This window comes from Cricetulus griseus, unplaced genomic scaffold (assembly GCF_003668045.3).
Source record: "Cricetulus griseus strain 17A/GY unplaced genomic scaffold, alternate assembly CriGri-PICRH-1.0 unplaced_scaffold_127, whole genome shotgun sequence".
Taxonomy (NCBI): Eukaryota; Metazoa; Chordata; class Mammalia; order Rodentia; family Cricetidae; genus Cricetulus; species Cricetulus griseus.
In genome coordinates, this window is record NW_023276839.1 from 69,780 (window position 1) to 89,140 (window position 19,361).

A 19,361-nucleotide genomic window follows, 5' to 3' on the forward strand; every position below is an offset into this window, starting at 1 on the left:
TCCTCAGTTTCCATTGGTATTTCCCCTTTTTCGTTTCAGATTTTGTTAATGAGCATGCTCTCTCTTTGCCTTTTGGTTAGTTTGGATAGAGGTTTGTTTATCTTTTTGATCTTCTCAAAAAAACAACTCTTTGTTTCATTAATTCTTTGAAATGTTTCCTAGTTTCTACTTTATTGATTTCAGCCCTCAATTTATTTTCTGACATCCACTCAGACTTGGTGAGTTTTCTTCCTTTTGATCTAAAGCTTTCAGTTGTTCTGCCAATTCTGTAATGTGACTTTTCTCCAGTTTCTTCATGTACCTATATTTTTGTGAGTTTATTTGTCTTCGTTGGGTTGGAGATTTCCCTCTAGGACTTTCTGTTGTGCTGGATTTGTAGATACGTATTGTTTAAATCTGTTTCGTTATGTAATATCTTGTTTTCTTCATCTATAGTGATTGAAAGTTTTGCTGGGTACACTAGTCTGGGATGACATCCATGCTTCCTTACTGTTTGTAGGGTATCTATCCAGGACCTTCTGGCTTTCAGAGTTTCCATTGATAATTCGGTTGTGATTCTGATGGGTATGCCTGTATATTTTACTTGTGCAGTATTTCTTCACCTTCTTCTATACCTATTGGTCTTACGTTTGATCTTTTCACGATGCCCCTTTCTTTCCCTGGATATTTTGTGTTAGGGATTTCCTGATCTTGAGATTTTCTATGGTCAATGAATGTATATCCTCTAGTGAGTCTTCAATAACTGAGATTCTATTAGTTATACTCATCTCATTAGTTCCTGATCATTTGTCCAGTCTTTCCATTTCCAGCATCGCATCATTCTGTGTTTTCTTTATTGTGTGTATTTCAGTTTTCATGCCATGAACTGTTTCAAGTGCTTCCTTCACTTGTTTGGTTGTTTTTTTCTTGGTTTCCTTTAGATTCTTTAAGAGATTTGTTTATTTCCTGAATTTTCTGGTTTTTCTTTTCCTCCATTTCATGTAATTTTTGCTTATTTTTTTCTTCTGTTTCTTTAAGGGATTTTCTTGTTTCCTCTTTAAAGGTCTCTATCATCTTCCAGAGATAATTTTTGAGATCCATCTCTTCTTTATCCTTTGTGTTGGACTTTTCAAATCTTGCTGGTTTGGAGTCCCTAGATTATGGTGGTGTTATATTGGTCTTTCAGTTGTTAGGTGTGTTATTTTGTCTTCTTACCATCTCTTCTTCCAATGGGTGCAGGTGGGGTCTCTTTACCTCCTGTTGTCACCTCGTGGTTTCTGTGGGCCAGTACTACAATGTCAGCAGCTCTGGATGGTCTTACCTCTCCTGGTAGTCTCCTCATTCAGTAGGGGTTAGGCCTCGGTAGGGATCAGGTCTCGGGAAGGGTCAGGCTGTCAGATCAGGAAGGAAGACTGAGGTGATTCCAGACTCAAGGGTTCCTCCATGGCTGGTCGGGACCACTCCAAGTAGGCACAGTCCCAGAAAGATCAGGGGGAATGGGGCTTTGGACAGGTGTTCAGCAAGAGCACAGGGTCACTCACTTTGGTAGGGCTCAGGTTGGTGGAGTGGGAAGGAAGAATGAGGTGTTTCCAGACTCAGGGAACTCCTCCCTAGCTGAGTGGGTCCACTCCCAGCAGGCCTGGGCCCAGGCCCAGGCCCAGAGAGATCAGGGTGAATGGGGCTCTGAACAGGAGTTGGTCAAGGGCAGAGTACACTCACCCAAGGAGGGGTCAGGTTGGCGGAGCAGGAAGGAGGATGTCATTTTCTTAATGCTGAGTATTAGTCCATTGTGTAAATGTACCACATTTTCTTCATCCCTTCATCACTTGATGGGATTCGAGGTTGTTTCCAAGATCTGGCTACTATGAATAATGTTGTATAACATAGATGAGCAAGTGACCTTATGGTATTATTGAGCATCCTTTCCGTATATGCCTTCATATACATTTGTGTTTTCCTGAAGCAGTAAACGGAACCTTTGTGGTGGAAGTTGTTAAAAAAAATTGCTTACAACTTACAGATTGATTTAAATGCTAAGGAGATGGCAAAGACAGGTGTAATGTGAGGTCATGTTTGCATAGATTGTGTTACATTGTGGGTATTGTGTTATACCGTAATATCATTATTTTTGCCTGACAATCACAGTAGTATTCTTCCTCCTCATACCAACAAGTATAGAACAGCTGAGAAGCACAGTTTTTTTTGGATATTTCTCTACCCAATACAAGTGTCCTATATAGCCTTTAATATTCACAGGGATGTAGTCTACTCCTATCAGGCCAGAGACAAGGCCATGAACAATAGCCTTTTTCTGGCACAATTAATCATTGGCATATAATGTCACTGAATACAGTCTGACTAAAAGTGATGTATACAAGAAACAACAAAAAAATTGTATTTACTCACTCATAAGTGTATTTCAGATATAAAGCAAAAGATACCTAGCCTAGAATGATGGGGAATGCACTTCTGTCCATGTTTATCTTATTGATTGTTGAATAAAGTACTGTTTGGCCAATGAGGTAGCCAGATAGGCAGGACTAGGAGTCAAGGAGGATTCTGGAAATAGTAGTAAAGGAGTGGTGATGCACAGGAAGTGACATGGCAGGGAGACTCATATATAAACGAGGGCAAGATGGAAGTGGCCCCCTTTTCTTTTCCTCCAGAGTCACCATGTGTTCCTGGGATGATGACGTCAATGGAAGGCATCCTAATAATGTAAGTCTTATAAAATATAGATTTATGGTAAGTAAGACTGACCTAACAGATGAGAAATCCTTGTAATTGGCCAAGCAGAATTTGAACCTAATATAAGTCTCTGTATATTATTTTGTCCATCAACATGGTAGGCAGAACTCATGCAGGTGTCAGAAAGATTTATAGTAACATAATGGTGTCAGGAGTGGGAAAACCCCATGCCCCAAATTTCCAGAGGAAGAGGGAAACCTGCCACCACAGCCAGCCCTGTCGGGCCGCTCAGAGTCATTGGGTCAGCTTCCTTATGCTTGTGCCGTCCTGGCACTGTGGAGGGTTGGACTCAGTACTCCCAAGATGATAAAGACATATCTAGATAAAGAAAAACTTCTAAAGGTTTACACTACATTTAAAAATATATGTAGGATTGTGAGAGAAAAAGTATCAAGAGGAAATAGTGTAGCTGGGTGTGGTGACAGACACCTTTAAACGTAGCACTCCAAAAGCAGAAGCAGGGAGATTTAAGTCTAAGGACAGGTTACTTGGGAAAAAAGTGTTTACTTGTGTTTCCAAAGAAAAGGAAAACCTGTGGATTCCTTCAAGAATAATATGGTTTTATGAAGCAACACTCCCTGAAGCAGTGACCCAACTGATCCTACATCGAAAACAGCCTTGCAGACTACAAAAACAAAGACTTGGTCAGATTTCTGTGTTTTATAATGAATCTCGTGGTATAGACATCACCCCCAGTTAGCAGGATGCAGTTTAGAATGAATGACGCCCAAATTTACAAATATTGTTTTTAAATGTTTGTTTTCATTTAAATTGGATTGGTTATAAATGGAAATTAGCACAGTCAACCTCTTTTTAAAAGATAAAAAGGGAATCGGATATAGGAATGAATTATTGGCATTGATATGGATTTTGATTTATTGGTACAACCTTAGTGTCAATTTTGTGAGATATATATATATATATATATATATATATATATATATATATATATATCCTTCCTGTGATCTCAGATGATCTGTATTTTGTGGCATCTACTCTTTAAGTTGAGGCCACAGACTTCTATTGAGAAAAGTTAGTTTTATATAATTTTTACATTATTATGTGATTATAATATTCTTTCTGTTTGTGTGGACGAAAACAATCCTCCATTTTATCCCTGATTGCTCTTTCCATTATTATAATGTTTTATGAATATGGCATCCTTATTAAAAATAAAAAGTTATTTTGATTTGCAATTCCTTGTTTGAGAACTTTTTTATGTATCTTTCAGCCATTTTAGAATCCTCTATTGAGAATTCTCTAGTTCTGTATACCAATTTTATTTGGATTATTTGCTGTTTTGGAAACTAGCTTCATGAGTTCTTTGTAAATTTTGGTTATCAGCCCTCTGTCGGGTACTGGATTGGTGAATATATGTTCCCATCATGCTGGCTATCATTTTGTATTGCTGAGTGTCCATTGCCATGGTAGTATTGTGGGAAGAATAAAGTAGAGCAAAATTAGAGATACCATGTGAGAGGGAGCCAGTATAAGTATAAAGAAAAATCAGACCTTAGGGAAATGTCTGGAGATCTACAAGAATGACACTAACTAACCATCTAAGGCACAGTCGTGAAGGTTCTTAAATGCCCTCCCTGATAAAGAGATTGATGACTAACTTTATGCCATCCTAGAGTCTTCATCTAGCAATTGATGGAAATAGAAGCAGCTGATGTTAGCAAAAGCAACTAAACATTGACCTGAACTGGAATCCAGTTACAGAGAAGGATGAGTGATGAGGAATGTGGTCAAGATTAGGCTGGTGATAACTACAGAAACAGCTGACCTGAACATGGGAGAGCTTTGGCGCCCAGACTGATTACTGGGAAACCAGCATGGAACTGAACTAGTCCCCATGAATGTGGGTGTCAGTTATGTGGCCTTGGAAATCTATGGGGGTTCTTGGAGTAGATCAATGCTTATCTCTAGCATAGGAATGGACTTTGGGAGCCCATCACACATAGGGGGATACTTCCTCAGTCTAGACTACATGGAAGGGCCTAGGCCCTATCCCAAAGGATGCGACAAACTCTGATGACCCCCCCCATGGAAGACCTCACTCCCCCTGGTGTACTAAAATTGTATGGGATAGTTAGGGCATAGTATAGGGCAGGGGAGTAGTGGAGGGAGAGGGAAAAGGAATTGACATGTAAAACAATCTTGTTTCTAATTTAAATTTAAATAATTGAGGAAAAAATATAAAAATTGTAGCAACTAACATAACAAACTCTGAGCGAGGCAACATAGGGCTTTCTGCATTTTGGGAAATGCAGCATGTGGGATGTTCCTATATGACCATTAATCAGCTGGAATAGTATAATGATGCATTTACTTACATGTATATTGTAGGTTATTCTGGGTCAGCAGAAGTAAAAATAGTTAAACCCAGAGAGAGACTTGTGCCTTCCACCTAATCCAGGAGGATACATTGTGAGGTCATGAGAGGGCGTGGTAGGTTTAGAATTTGAAGATGTAATAGATAGTGACAGTCAGAATATATGTGTTTCCTGGCAACTGTGAAAAAGTCTCTCTGCACATATCATGGGCCCAAGAAACAGGGAGCAAATGAGATGCTGATTTGTACTCTGGGATTGTAATATCCTAAGGCATGTGCAATTGTACAACTTTTAATGTCACCAGATAATAGAGGTGAGTCTTCAAATGAGCCTATGACCAAAGGTTTGGGCATTTCCAAGCAAATGGACCAATTGACCAACATGAGGGCAACTAATCTCACTAAATGTATTCTGTGAAGAACCTGGTTCAAGTATTTTATGAGGAGATTATCTCTTCCATAAAAGTAAAACCCTATAATGCATTTTTTTAGTTCTGTACCTCATAATTGAATTGGATTATTTTGTGTTTTGGTGACTAGTTTCTTCAGTTCTTTATATATATTACAAATCATTTAGATATGGGGTTGGAGTAGTTCTTTTCTTATTCTGTGGGCTGCTGTCCTGTCTTCTTGACTATGTCTTTTGATTTAACTAACCTTCTCTGTTTCAGGAAGCCCCATTACTTAATTTTCCATCTGTGTCTGTGCTACTTTTGTTATCTTCAGGAAGTGGTTTGCTGCACAAATTCATTCAGTGCTACCTTCCCATTACTCTACTAAGATGGATTGGATTTATATTCAAGTCTTTGATCCATTGGTATTTTAGTTTGGTAAATAGAGGATAAAGAAATAAAATGGCTAAAAGACACTCAGCATTCATAGCCATCAGGGAATTGTAAATCATAACAACACTGAGGTATCATCGCACAGTTGCTAAATGGCTACAGAAAAAAACACCATGGAATGCTTATGCTCGAGACAATTTGTAGAAAGGAGAACACTTCTCTGTTGCTGCTTGGAATAAAAATTTGTACAAATATTTTGGCATTAAGTATGCAGGTTTTTTGAAAATTGGGTATCAGTCTACTTCCTCATCTAGCCATTACACTCAATGGCATATAACCAAAGGATGTAATTCATACAATATGGACATCTGTACAGCCATGTTCACAACAGCAGTATTTTTAATATCAAGAACCTGGAAACAACCAAGTTATCCTACGACTAATGAATGAATATAGAAAATGTAATACAATTAATCACTGGAGTACTAATCACCAAAGAAAAAACAATGAAACAAATGAATGGACTTAGAATAAACCATTCTGAGTGAGGTAACCTATAAACTGACAGACTAACAGGTTAAGTACTCACTAATGTATGGCTATTAGACATAGAGAAAATAGTAACTAGTCTACAATCCAAAACTCCAGAGATCCTAGGAACAAGTAGGACCCTAAGAGAGACATACATGTTTCCTCAGAGTAAGGGAAAAGTCCAAGATCTCCTGAAGCATGGGGAAGGAGGAGGTAGGTAGGAGAAAGAGGCGGGGTGATAAGGAGGGGATAGGAGAACATGAGGGATCGGGAAGATTGATTAGGAGGAAGAATAGATGAGTGCAATAAAAACAATAACTTAACAGAGTCATAATTTATAGGTTTAAAGGGAAATACGACACTAGGCAAATGTCCAGGTATCCAAAAGGATAATCCAAACAAACAATCTAAGCAATAGTGGAGAGGCTACCATAAATGCACTTTGCCTATAATGTGGTTGATAACAACCTTATAAGCCACCCTAAAGCCTTCATGCAGAAAAATACTCGTAAGATAAACAATCACCTGAACTCCCGGAATCCAGTTTCAGAAAGGGGAGAATGAGGAGCAAATGGGTCAATACCAGGCTGGAGAAACCCATAGAATCAGCTGAACTGACTATGCAGGAGCTCATGTACCCCATTCCCACAACTGGGGAACCATCATAGTACCAAATCAGCCCTTCCTATTCTGTGTGTCATTTGGGTGACGATGGCACTCTATGGGCCTCTGACAGTGGAAATAGTATTTATTCAAGGCATATGAATTAACTTTGGGAGCCTCTTCCCTATGGAGGTCTACTCTCTCAGTTTAGATACTCGGGGGAGGGCCTAATACTTGTCCCATATGATGTGACAGACTTAGATGATCTCCCATGAATTTCTCACCATCTCAGTGGAGAGGATGGGGGATGGAATGGGGGTTTTGGGGGGCATGTAAGCATGTAAGGGAGAAGGAATGGGATTGGTATGTAAAATAAGATAGTTTATTATTTATATAAAAATTTATTAAAGATGGAAAGAAAAGAAAAAATCTTTTCTAGACAGGTAAGAGGAGATGATGGGGTATGTATATCTGTATATATATTTCTCTTAGTGGGTGGTGAACAAAACACTGATTACCAAGTAGCCGGGTAGGAATAGAGGCAATGCTCCCAGCCCAGAATTAGAGAGGGGAGAAGGGATTTAGAGCCTATGAAGACATGCCACGGTCCTGAGGCTACAACATACCAGAAAAAGGATAAGCCGCAGAATCATGGCAATGTATAGATTAATAGAAATGTGCTAATCATTAAAACAGAGCTAGCCAATGATAAGCTCTAACCATCGAGAAACAGATTAATAATATAACATCTGTTTGTTTGTTTGGGACAAAGAGGCAATGTAACTAGGTGGGACAGAAACCTCCATCTTCAAGTTTCTTTTTTCATAAATCTCTTTCTACCTACTTACTTATCATCCATTGTCACCTATAATCCCCTAGTATACACTACCTTTCTGAGACTGTATTCTGGGAATTCAGGGAACTAATTTGTCAGCAACAGAAGGTTAGCCTTTATTGTGTTGGTAGAAAGGGAGAATAGGATTATATCCAATTTACAAAGAAAAAAATTGATACAGCAACAATTTTCTCAAGAGAGAGGATATAATTACTGTAGGCTAAGTCTTCAGAGTTGATTTTGGAGGGAGGAATCAGTTGAGTTACAAAAAGATGTATTTCCCATTGGTGATGCCGAAGCCGGCTCAGTATGGACGATCTCAGAATTTGGAGTCAGCTTGAACTCTTGGTCAAGGGGGGAACAAAGAATGCCAGAAAAGTTCAGAGGACACTGTCGTCCAAAAAACAATGGGAAGAACCCACCGAAGGCTTAAAGCTGAAAGACACTTTTGACTCAGACAATGCAGTGGTGGACCTCATCCTTGGGAAACACACTGACCTAAAGGGGTGTCTCACCGGGTGGTCATTCCCAGAAAAAGATCTCTACTGTTACCTGCTCAGCCAAGCGTGGGCGGGGAGAGGGGTCACAGAGTGAGCCTCCTTGGTTTTCACTGCTCCAGTGTTGTTCTTTTGTTTACATGGAAGGGGAAAGCTCGCTATGGAGATGGAACCATGAGCGATGGAATATAAACCAGAGAGAGTCCATGAGCCATAGACTTGCTGACAGGGCAGGAGAGGGAGAGTGGGGGAGACACGTGAGGATACAAAGAGGCTAAGAGGAAGAGCAGAGAGCAGGGAGGAAGGGGAAGGAGAGAGAGAAAGAAAGGGAGCAACAGAGAAAGAGAGAGAGAGAGAGAGAGAGAGAGAGAGAGAGATGAGTGGGCTAGGGTCTGTCTTTTAAAGGGGCCCTTTACACATGCCTGCAGACTTACTACCCAAAGAACCCTTCCTGGGCTGAACAGACTACCTCCTGAGTGCATCCTCCCAGGTGCCCGGGCAGGCCAGACTGATGACTGGACCTTTGATTTCCTCCTTCACTGATGATTAGAAAGTTGGTGTTAGATGTTTCAGGTTAGGGAATAACGTCGAGTTCTGGACCCTGCTTCCTGCTCATGTGTGTGTGTGTGTGGGGGGGTGTTTTAGCCATCTTTGGCATTGAACCTCTTTGGGGCTGACATTCTGTGTTGCTGCCAGATCCTGTAGTATTTGCTGGCTCTGCCCCAGTTCAGGATCTGTGGAATTCTCTGGAGCATCTTAGACCCGGCCAGATTTCAGCAGTGTAACATGAATAGGTTCAGTTTAAAAACCAATGTTTCTTCAGTCCTGGTAGTGGAGTGGAAAATGGTAATGTGTGAGGGTTGTTCCCGAGGGGTCCCAAGATGAGGAGGAAGGAAGGGAGTCTGGCAAAAGGGAATGTCTGTATCCTATTTATTTAGAGTGAATCTTGGAAACTGTTTTCATGGGTCTGAATAGGCTCTCTGGAACTTACATGAATCCTTTGGGTTTGTGGAAAACATAAATTTTAGACATATTAGCAATCTATTAATGGTAGAAAACACTTGGCTGAAAAGCATCAATGTTTTTTTGAAAGTGTCACATATCTTTAGGACAATGAAATGCACCTCAATTGTGCTATCTTGCAGTGGTTTAGCATGTAGTTTTTTAACCTTGCAGAATCAGACCAATAGTTACGGGAATTTTATCAACTTGTTCGGAGACTGTAACCACTAACAGGATAAGAAAGAGAAATCTGAGACGTTTTTCATCCTCTCTGGAAGGTCAGCCTTACAATCCCCATCCCTGAGAACAGGTCCACGTGAAATCCGGCAAAGCCTTATCCCTGTTGTAGACCAAAGCATCAATGTTCTTGAGAGAGAGGGAGAAAATTACACCAGCTTCAGTGATGAGAAGAGTAGAGACTTGGGAGCCACAAGCCACAGGCAAAGCCCCCAACTAGGCAGGATGAGGCCTGTCAAGACGAGTCCAGGTACAGCTCTGGGATCCCACCCAAGTTACAGAGATAGAGATGGAGACCCTGAGATACAGAGAGATAGAAAGACAGACAGACCAGACCAGGTAAAGCTGCAGGCTGTAATCCAGGCTGCAGAGACAGAGACAGAGACACAGCAACAGTGAGAGACAGAGACTTACTGAATGAGACAGAGAGACAGAGACAAAGAGAGACATAGAGATCAGGCCTCAATTCAAGCATGGACCAGTCCAGACCAGATACAGCTTCATGTTTTCACCTAGGCTCCAGAGACAAAGACAGAGAGACTGAAAGACAGTGAGTGAAAATGAGACATAGAGACACAGACACAGAGGCAGAGACAGACAGACAAAGGCTCAGTGTAGGCTGAGACCAGTGCAGACCATGTACAGCTCTGCATATTCCCCCCACTCAATGAGGATGCCCATCTCTGCCTAATGAACTCTGTCCCACAGCTGAAGTCATCTCATGCAAACAAGTAGCTACAGTCCACTGATCACTCATTTTAGTCTAATAAATGGAATGTAAACCTTGCTGGAAGTAGCTAACCATGGAATACTCACCTTTTGTTGAGTATTGTTAGTGTTTTCACTTTTTTAGGCCATTGTTGTCCTTGTTAGGGAAGATGACATTCATCCACAAAAGTCATTGAACAGTTTTTTCCACAGGAAAAGTAACTAGAAGGATCCCCTAACATGAAATGTATTTCCCATGGGCAAGACCAAAAGTGGCTCAGTAAGGACGATCTGAGAACTCTGAGTCGGCCTGAACTGGTGGCCACAGTGCAGAAAAATAGAATGCTGGAACAGTCCAGGCAAGATGGGGTCCCGAAAAGCAGCTGGAAAAAAAACTGCCTAAGTCTTAAAACGGAAACACACAAATGACTCAGCGCATGTGTTTGATGGACCTCATCCTTGTAAAACATAATGACCAGAAGGTGTGTCTCACCAGTTGCTCTGTCTGAGAAAAAGATCTCCTTGGTTCCAGCTCACCCCAGCACGGGTGGGAAGGGAGCTCACAGAGAGCCTCCCTGGTTTTCTCAGGTCCAGTGTTGATTACAAGGAAGGGGAATTCGAGTTATGGAGGTGGAACCCTGAGCAATGGAACATGAACTATAGAGAGTCCATGAACCACAGAGTTTCAGACAGGGCGGGAGGGGGAGACTGGGGGAGACAGGAGAAGAGACTAAGTGGTTAAGAGCAAGAGCAGAGATCAGAGAGCTGTGGGGAAGGGGATGATGAGAGAAAGAGAAGGCAAGAGACCATGAGTGTGCACAGGTTTTTCTTTTAAAGGGGTCCTTTACACCCGTCTGCAGACTTACCACCCAGGGATCCCTGGGCTCACCAGAATTCCTCCTCAGTGCAACCTGACAGGTGACAGGGAAAGGCCAGCCTGTTGCCTGGACGTTTCATTCCTACCTTCACTGATCATTAAAAGGCTGGTTGTTAGACGTGGCTGGTTAGGGAATAATTTCCTCATGTTTCAAGATTGCTTACTGCTGATTTAGGGGGCATTGACCTTCTTTGGTGACCTGAGAAACCTGGGTGGGATCATGCTGGAGTAGCTGGTTGTTCCACTCTAGTCCTGGAGGTGAGGATCTCTCTGGTACTTCTAAGACTTGCGCAGATGTCAGCTGTGAAGAAGAAAAAGTTAAGTTTAGAAAAATACATTGTTTCTTAAGTCCAGGTATTGGAGGGGAGGATTGTAAGATGAGGTGGGGGTTCCTACGGGGTCCGGAATACATGAGTGAAGGGAGTCCAGGACCAGGGAAAGGCTGAATAATATTTCTTTGGAGTGAATAGGACCTGCTTGCATGTATCCGTTTCAGCTCCCTGGAACTTACAAGAATCCTTTGGTTTTGTGAGGAACATAAATTGTAGACCCTTTAGCCAGCAAAGCTCCATCCCCATCATCAAAATTCTCAGAGTTCTAGAGAGGGATACATATATAAGACACATAAAAATATAAAAGACACATAAAAAAGTGCTCAACATCCTTGGCCATTAGGTAAGTGCACATCGTTTATTCTTCCCCTGACTCATATTTTCTGCTCCATCATGTCATTGGCATCCCTCTTCCTCTTCCCTTCTCATTCTCCTAGCTCCCTCCCCCCTCTTCCCGTGCTCCCAATTTGCTCAGCAGATCTTGAACCTCTCCCCTTCTCCATGGGACCGTGTATATCTCTCTTAGGGACATCAATGTTATTAGCTTCTTTGGCAGTGTGGATTGTAGGCTCGAATCCTTACTCTATGTCTAAAATCTGCATATGAGTAAGTACACACCATGTTTATCTTTTTGCGATTGGGTTACCTCGCTCAGAATGGTTTCTTCTAGATCCATCCATTTTCCTGCAAGTTTCAAGATTCCATTGTTTTTTTCCCACTGAGTAGTACTCCATTGTGTAAATATACCAAATTTTATAGGCAAGTTAAGACCATTAATGTTGAAGGATATTAATGACCATTGGCTGTTCATTCTTGTTTTGTATTTGGCAGTGGTGGTGAATTTATGTGTGGGATTCTATCCCTTTTTTTCCTTTTGGCTGTTGGTAAACTAGGATTATCTATTGCCTATATTTTTCTGGTTGTAGTTAAGTCCTTGGGTTGCAGTTTTCCTTATGGAACATTTTGTAGGAGTGGATTGGTGGATATGTGTTGTTTGAATCTTGTTTTCTCATGGACTATCTTGTTTTCTCCATCTATATTGATTGAAAGCTTTGCTGGGTATAGCAGTCTGGGCTGGCATCCATGGTCTCTTACTGTAGGTAGAATATCTATCCAGGATGTTCTGGCTTTCAGATTTTCCATGGAAATGTCAGGTGTAATTCTGATAGGTTTCCCTTTATATATTACTTGTCCTATTTCCTTTGCTGCTCTTAATATTTTCTTTTTATTCTGGATGTTTGGTGTTTTGATTACTATGTGTTGAGGAGACATGTTTTTTGATTCAGACTTTTTGAAGTCCTTTAGGCTTCTTGTACTTTCATTTGCTTGTCTTTCTTTAGGTTGGGGAAGTTTTCTTCTATGTTTGTTGAATATGTTTTCTTTGCCTTTGAGTTAGATTTCTTCACCTTCTTCTATACCTAGTATTCTTAGGTTTGGTCTTTTCAGGGTATCATATTTTTCTTGGATATTTTGTGTTAGGGATGTGTTGAACTTGAGATTTTCTTTCTGTACCCCAATTTTTAATTGGATTTTTTTGTGGCTTTGGAACCCAGCTTCCTGTGTTCTTCGTAAATTATGTAGATCATCCTTCTGTCAGGTATGGGGTTGGTGAATATCTTTTCCCATTCCGTGGGCTGCCTTTTGGTATTGCTGAGTGTGTTTTTGCCTTACAAATGCTTCTGGTTTTATAGGGGAAAATAGAGAAAGCAAATTAAGAGATACAATCACAGAGGGAGCCAGTATGAGTTTAAAGAGAAACGAGGCACAAGAAAATGTCTGGAGAGCTACAAGGATAACACTAACTAATCATCTAAGCACCAGTGGAGATACTACCTTAAATGCCCTCTCCTGATAATGAGATTGATGACTAACTTATATGCCATCCTATAGCCTTCATCCTGCAACTGATGGAAATATAAGCAGATACCCACAACTGAACAGTGAACTGAACTAAAATCCAGTTACACAGAAGGAGATGTCATGAGTAAATTGGTCAAGATCAGGCTTGTAAAACCAAAACACCCAGCTGATTTGAACAGGGGGAATGATCACTGGGATACCAGCATGGAACTGAATCAGACCCCATGGATGTGGGTGTCAGTGAGGAGGCCTGAGAAATCTATAGGCCCCTTGTAGTAGATCAGTACTTATCCCTAGCATAGCAATGGAGTTTGGGAGCCCATGCCACATAGGATGATGCTCTCTCAGTCTAGACTGCAGGCAAAGTCCTAGGCATTATCCCAAAGGATATGACAGACACTGAAGTCCCAACCGAGAGGAAGACTTCACTCTTGCTGGGGAGAAGAAATCTTATGGGATAGATGGGATAGATAGCATTATAGTGGGGGGCAAGGGAGTTGGGGAGGGAGAGGGGACTGGGTTTGACATGTAAAACAATGTTGCTTCTAATTACAATAAATATATAGGAAAACAAGCTAAAAAGTACAACAACTAATGTACCAAAATGTATGAGTGAAACACCAGGAATCTTAAACCTTCCTAATACTTACAAGAAACTTTGGGTTGTCTCCATTTGGGAACTGCAGCATATGGGATGTATCTAAGTGGTCATCAATCAGCTGGAATGGTATATTGCTGGGTTTACTTTCCTGTGTACTGGACTGAAGCCATTGTAGGTTACTGTGGGGCAGCAGAAGTAAAAATATTTATACCTGAGATAGACTTGTGCCTCCTGTCTAAGTCCAGGAGGATACGTGAGGTCATGCGTGATTGTGTTTGGTTAAGTATTTGACAATATAAGAGATTGTGACAGACAGATCATAAGTGTTTCCAGGCAAGTGTGACAGAAATCTCACTGCCCATATCATGGGCCCAAGAAACAGCATGTGAGATACAGTTTTACTTGGGGATCTTAATATCTTAAGGCATATACCCATGTGCTACTTTTAATATCACCATCCAATGGAGTAGATCCTCCCCATGAGCCTATGACAAAAGGTCTGGGCATTTTGAAGCAACTGGAAGTACTAACCCACATGAGGCTACCTACTCTCACTAAATATTGTCTGTGAAGGACCTGCTCCAAGTCATTTATTAGTAGATTTTTCTCCTAAAAAGTAAAAACCTTTGGGTATTCTTTATTAGGTCTGTATCCCAAGTTTAATTGAATTATTTGTTGTTTTTTTCAGGAATGTACAAATGTCTTTTTTTTGGTTTTTTGTTTGTTTGTTTGTTTGTTTGTTTTTTTGTTTTTCAAGACAGGGTTTTTCTGTGTAGCTTTGGAGACTATCCTGGCACTCACTCCGGAGACCAGGCTGGCCTCGAACTCACAGAGATCTGCCTGCCTGTGCCTCCCAATTACTAGGATTAAAGGCGTGTGTGCGCATTCCAAGGTCCTTCTCTTTAGGAATTTCGGTCACTACAGCTTCTGCTGAAGTTAGCAAGGAGGCCACCACAGCAGCATCTAGTAAAGCAGTTCTTACAACCTAAAAAAATGTTTATAAAATGATGAATGAAAACACACACCATAGAACAAGCCATCCAATGTTTAAGAATTTGTGACTCATTTACCTTTGTTGGATCAATGATTCCCTTTTCTACCATGTTCACAAAATCTCTGAGCATAGCCTCATAACCAACTCCCTAGGAACTCTGCAGAATTTTCTCAACTCTCAAAGATTATTCAACACCTGCGTTCTCAGCAATTGTCAGTGCAGGAATTTTGAGTGCTCTTTTAATAATTTCTATACCTATATTCTGATTTTCATTTGAAACCTTTAAGAAATCCAAGGCTGGCATGAATGGAGGCAGAGCACAGCTAACTCCTAAAACAATGCCTTTTCAACAGCTGCTCTTGTAGCATTGAGAGCATCTGTAACTCTGTCTTTCTTCTCCTTCTCTTCAACATCCCTTGTTCCTCCAACCTTAAACACAGCTACTCCATCTGAAAGTTTAGCAAGTGTTTGTTTAGCTTTTCCTTTTCATATTCACTAGTTGTGATGTCTAGCTGCTTAGTGATTTCTTGAATGTGTTTCTCAATTTGAGTTTAGTCATAACTTCCTTTCAAAAGCATGGCATCATCTTTGGGGACAATGACCTCTCCACATTTTCCTGAATCATGACCTTGAACATCATCTAGATTTAGCTTTAGCCCCTGTTCTCCAAATTGCGCACCACCAGTAGCAATAGCCGTATCTTTAAGCTTATTCTTCCTATTGTCCCCAAAACCTGGAACTTTAACGGCTACGACCTGAGGACCAGCTTTTAGCCTGTTCAAAACCAGTGTGTTTAGAGCTTCTCCATCAACATCTTCAGCAAATATGACCATTTGTTTCCTATGAGCATTAGCTTCATGAGCAGGTGTAATGGCCTGGACAATAGAAATTTTCTTTTCACTCAACAGAGCATAAGCATCTTGGAATTTACATTTTTGACTTATTGATGTCTGAGAAATACTCATCTTTCAAACTTCATGCCTTCAATAATTTCTAATTCATCATTCAGGGTATTTCTATCCTTCAGTGTGATGACGCCTTTCCCTCCAACATGTTTCATTGCATCAGATATGATGTTTCCAATGTCTATGTGTCCATTTGCAGAAATTGTAGCAACCTGAGCAAATTCTTCATGGGTTGTCACATGTTTACATTGTTTTTTTAGTTCATCAATTACAGCACAAACAGCCAACATCACACTTCTCCAGATTTCTACTGGATTAGCCCCTTTGCTGATCTTCTCAAAGCCTCCTTGGCAATAGAACGTGCCAGAACAGTAGCAGTTGTAGTGCCATCCCAGCCTCTTCATTTGAGTTATTGGCAACATCTTGAACAAGTTTAGCTCTGACATTTTTTGTATTTATCCTTTAGATCAATTGCCTTTGTAAAAATGACCCCATCTTTTGTTACTTTGGGACTTCCACAACTCTGTTCAATAATCACTGTTCTTCCCTTTGGCCCCATTGTAACAGCTACAGCATCGGCTAAAAGGTCTACAACTTGAAGCTTTAATGATCAAGCATTTGCACCACATTTTACATCTTTGGCATAGGCCCGAGTGACATGAGGAGCCAGCACCCGGGACACTGGTCTCATCTGGCAAAGGAGTGTGGGTACTCAAAGCATTTCTGCAGGGTGGCTGCGGGAGGGCACTAGGCAAAGCAGGCTGGTGGTGGCGAGTGAGGGCGATTATTTGGTGTTTTGTTGACTGGTTTCTTCAGTTGTTTGTATGTTTTAGAAATTTGCCCTTGGCTAGATGTAGGGTTGGTGAGGATCTTCTCCCATTCTTTGCACTGCTGTCTTATCTTGTTGATTATGTCTTTTGCCTTACAGAATCTTGTCAGTTTCAGGAGTTGCAGAATATCTAAAGAAAAAAACACCATGACAGTTTCCATAGTTTCTCTTTTGTCCAGTGAGAAGTACTCCCTTGATAAAATGTATCACATTTTCTTTATCCATCCTTTATTCGAAGGACATCTTAGTTGTTTGCAGATTCTTGCTATTACAGACACTGCTGTTATGAACATAGCTTTACAGATGTTGGTGTTGTATGAATGTACATCTTTGGGTATGTGCAAAGAGTAGAATTACTAGATGGTGAGGAAGAGTGATACCGAATTTTCAGAAAAAAATGTCCATACTGACTGCCAAAATGTTTGTACAAGTATTCACTCCCAGCAGCAACAGAGAAATGTTGCCCATTCTCCACAACAGCATAAACTGTCTGTTGTGATTTTTTTCTCTAACTCTTCTGGCAGTTGTAAGACGATATCTCAGAGTTGTTATGATTTACATTTCTCCAAATGCTAAGGATGTTGAGTATCTTTAAGAAATTTTATTCCTTTATTGACCAAACTAAAGTCTCAATGGACCAAAGACTTCAATACAAATTCAGCCACATGAACCACTTAGCAGAGTAATGGGGAGGTAGCATTGAATGAATTTGTATATCAGACAACTTCCTGAACATAACAGTAGCACAGACACTCAGATGGTCAATTCAGTAATGGGGTCTCTTGAAACTGAGAAGATTGTGTAAGGCAAAAGACATAGTCAGCAAGAAAAGACAGCACCCCACAGAATGGGAAAAGATCTTCACTAAACCCATATCTAGCCAAGGGCTGATTTCTAAAATATACAAAGAACTGAAGAAGCTAGTCACCAAAACACCAAATAATGCAATTAAAAGGTGGGGTACTGAATTAATAGAGAATCCACAATAGGTTTTTACTTCTTATGGAAGACAAAAATCTACTAATAAAAGGTTTGGAGCAGGTCCTTCATAGACTGTTTCTGAACAGCTCCAGTTGCTTTGAAATGCCCAAACATTTTGTCATTGTATCATATGGAGTACCAACTCCATTGTATGGTGATATTAAATGTTGTACCATGTCACATACCTTAGGATATTAAAATCCCCAAGGGTAAAACTACATCTCTTTGCTCCCTGTTTCTAGGGCCCATGATATGGGCAGAGATTTTTCTGTCCGAGTTGCCAGGAAACACTTATGATGTGCCTGTAGGTATCTATTACATCTTCAAATTTCAAACCAACCACACCCACTTAAAACTTCACATTATTTCCTCTTGGACATAGACAGAAGGCAGGAGTCTCTCACAGGCTCTAACTAATTTTACTTCTACTTCCCCACAGTAAACTACAATGGCTTCAGTCCAGTACACATGTAAGTGAATGCATCATTAAACCATTCCAGTTGATTGGTGACCACTTAAATGTATCCCTTATGATGCAATTCTCAAAACGGAGACAACCCCAATTTGCTTGTACTATTTGTGAAGGTGTAAGGCTTCCTGGTGTTTCACTTACACATTTTGTTACATTAGTTGTTGTATTTTTAGCTTTTTTTCTATTTTTATATAAATTAGAAAAAAAGATGGTTTTAAATTTCAATCGCAGTTCCCTCTACCTCCCATCTTCCCCTGGGCCCTACTAATGCCCTACCTATCCCATATCAATTCTGCTCTGCAGGGAGTGTTAGGTCTTCCATGGTTGGTCTTTGGAGTTTGTCATATCCCTTGGCATGGGATCTAGGCTCTCCCCCACCATATAGGCTGAGGGAGTATCCCTCTATGTGAAAAGGGCTCCCACATTCCATTCCTATGCTAGGGATAAGTACTGATCTACTACAGGAGCCCTGACAGACATCTGAGAACTCCTCACTGACACCCACATTCATGGATTCAGAATGAGTTCCATGCTGGATTCCCAGGGATCAGTCTGGAGTTCGAGAGCTCCCCCCTAGTCCAGGTCAGCTTTTTCTGTGGTTTTCACCAGCCTGGTCGTTCCCCTATGCTCATCACTACTCCTTCTCGGCAAATGGATTCCAGTTCAAATCAGCGTTTATCTGTGGGTGTCTGCTACTTCCATCCTATGCTGGATGAAAGCTGTAGGGTGGCATATAAGTTACTCATCTATCTCTTTACCATGGCTTGTTAAAATTTGCTTTACTGCTAAATCCGGCCACCAATGAAACTGGGAAGCTTTGTTTTCTGCTTTCTCTTGTTAAACAATTTTGGAGTTCTTCACATCTTCCCTGTATTCTGCATTCTTCACTGTGATCGACCCTCTATAAAACACCATAGCTTTAATGACAGAAAACTCACCTCAATGCATGTCTAAGGATATAAAATGGATATTGCTTTGGGGAGAGTACAATATCTAATGATAGCATTGTATTTCAGCTTCATGTGGCTGCTTGGACCCATGATATATGTGCAAAGATTTCGACAATGTTTGGACAGTGACATATGCCTTGAAAAACAGGCAGACACAAGTAACAGTGAATATAAGGTACAAAATTGACACACATGTTCACCTATATTCCATTGCAAAAGCACCAAGATTTTATACTTTTCTCGAGATTCCTAGTAGATTTGTTCAGGGAATACATTTTATTACTCAAGAAGAAGTTTCCA

General features: G+C 40.7%; 1 pseudogene; it reads right to left on the reverse strand.

Annotated features, from left to right (window-relative positions):
• Positions 1-16,550, reverse strand: part of LOC113838572 — a 69,257-nt pseudogene extending 52,707 nt beyond the window's left edge.
• Between the last annotated feature and the right edge of the window lie 2,811 nt (positions 16,551-19,361).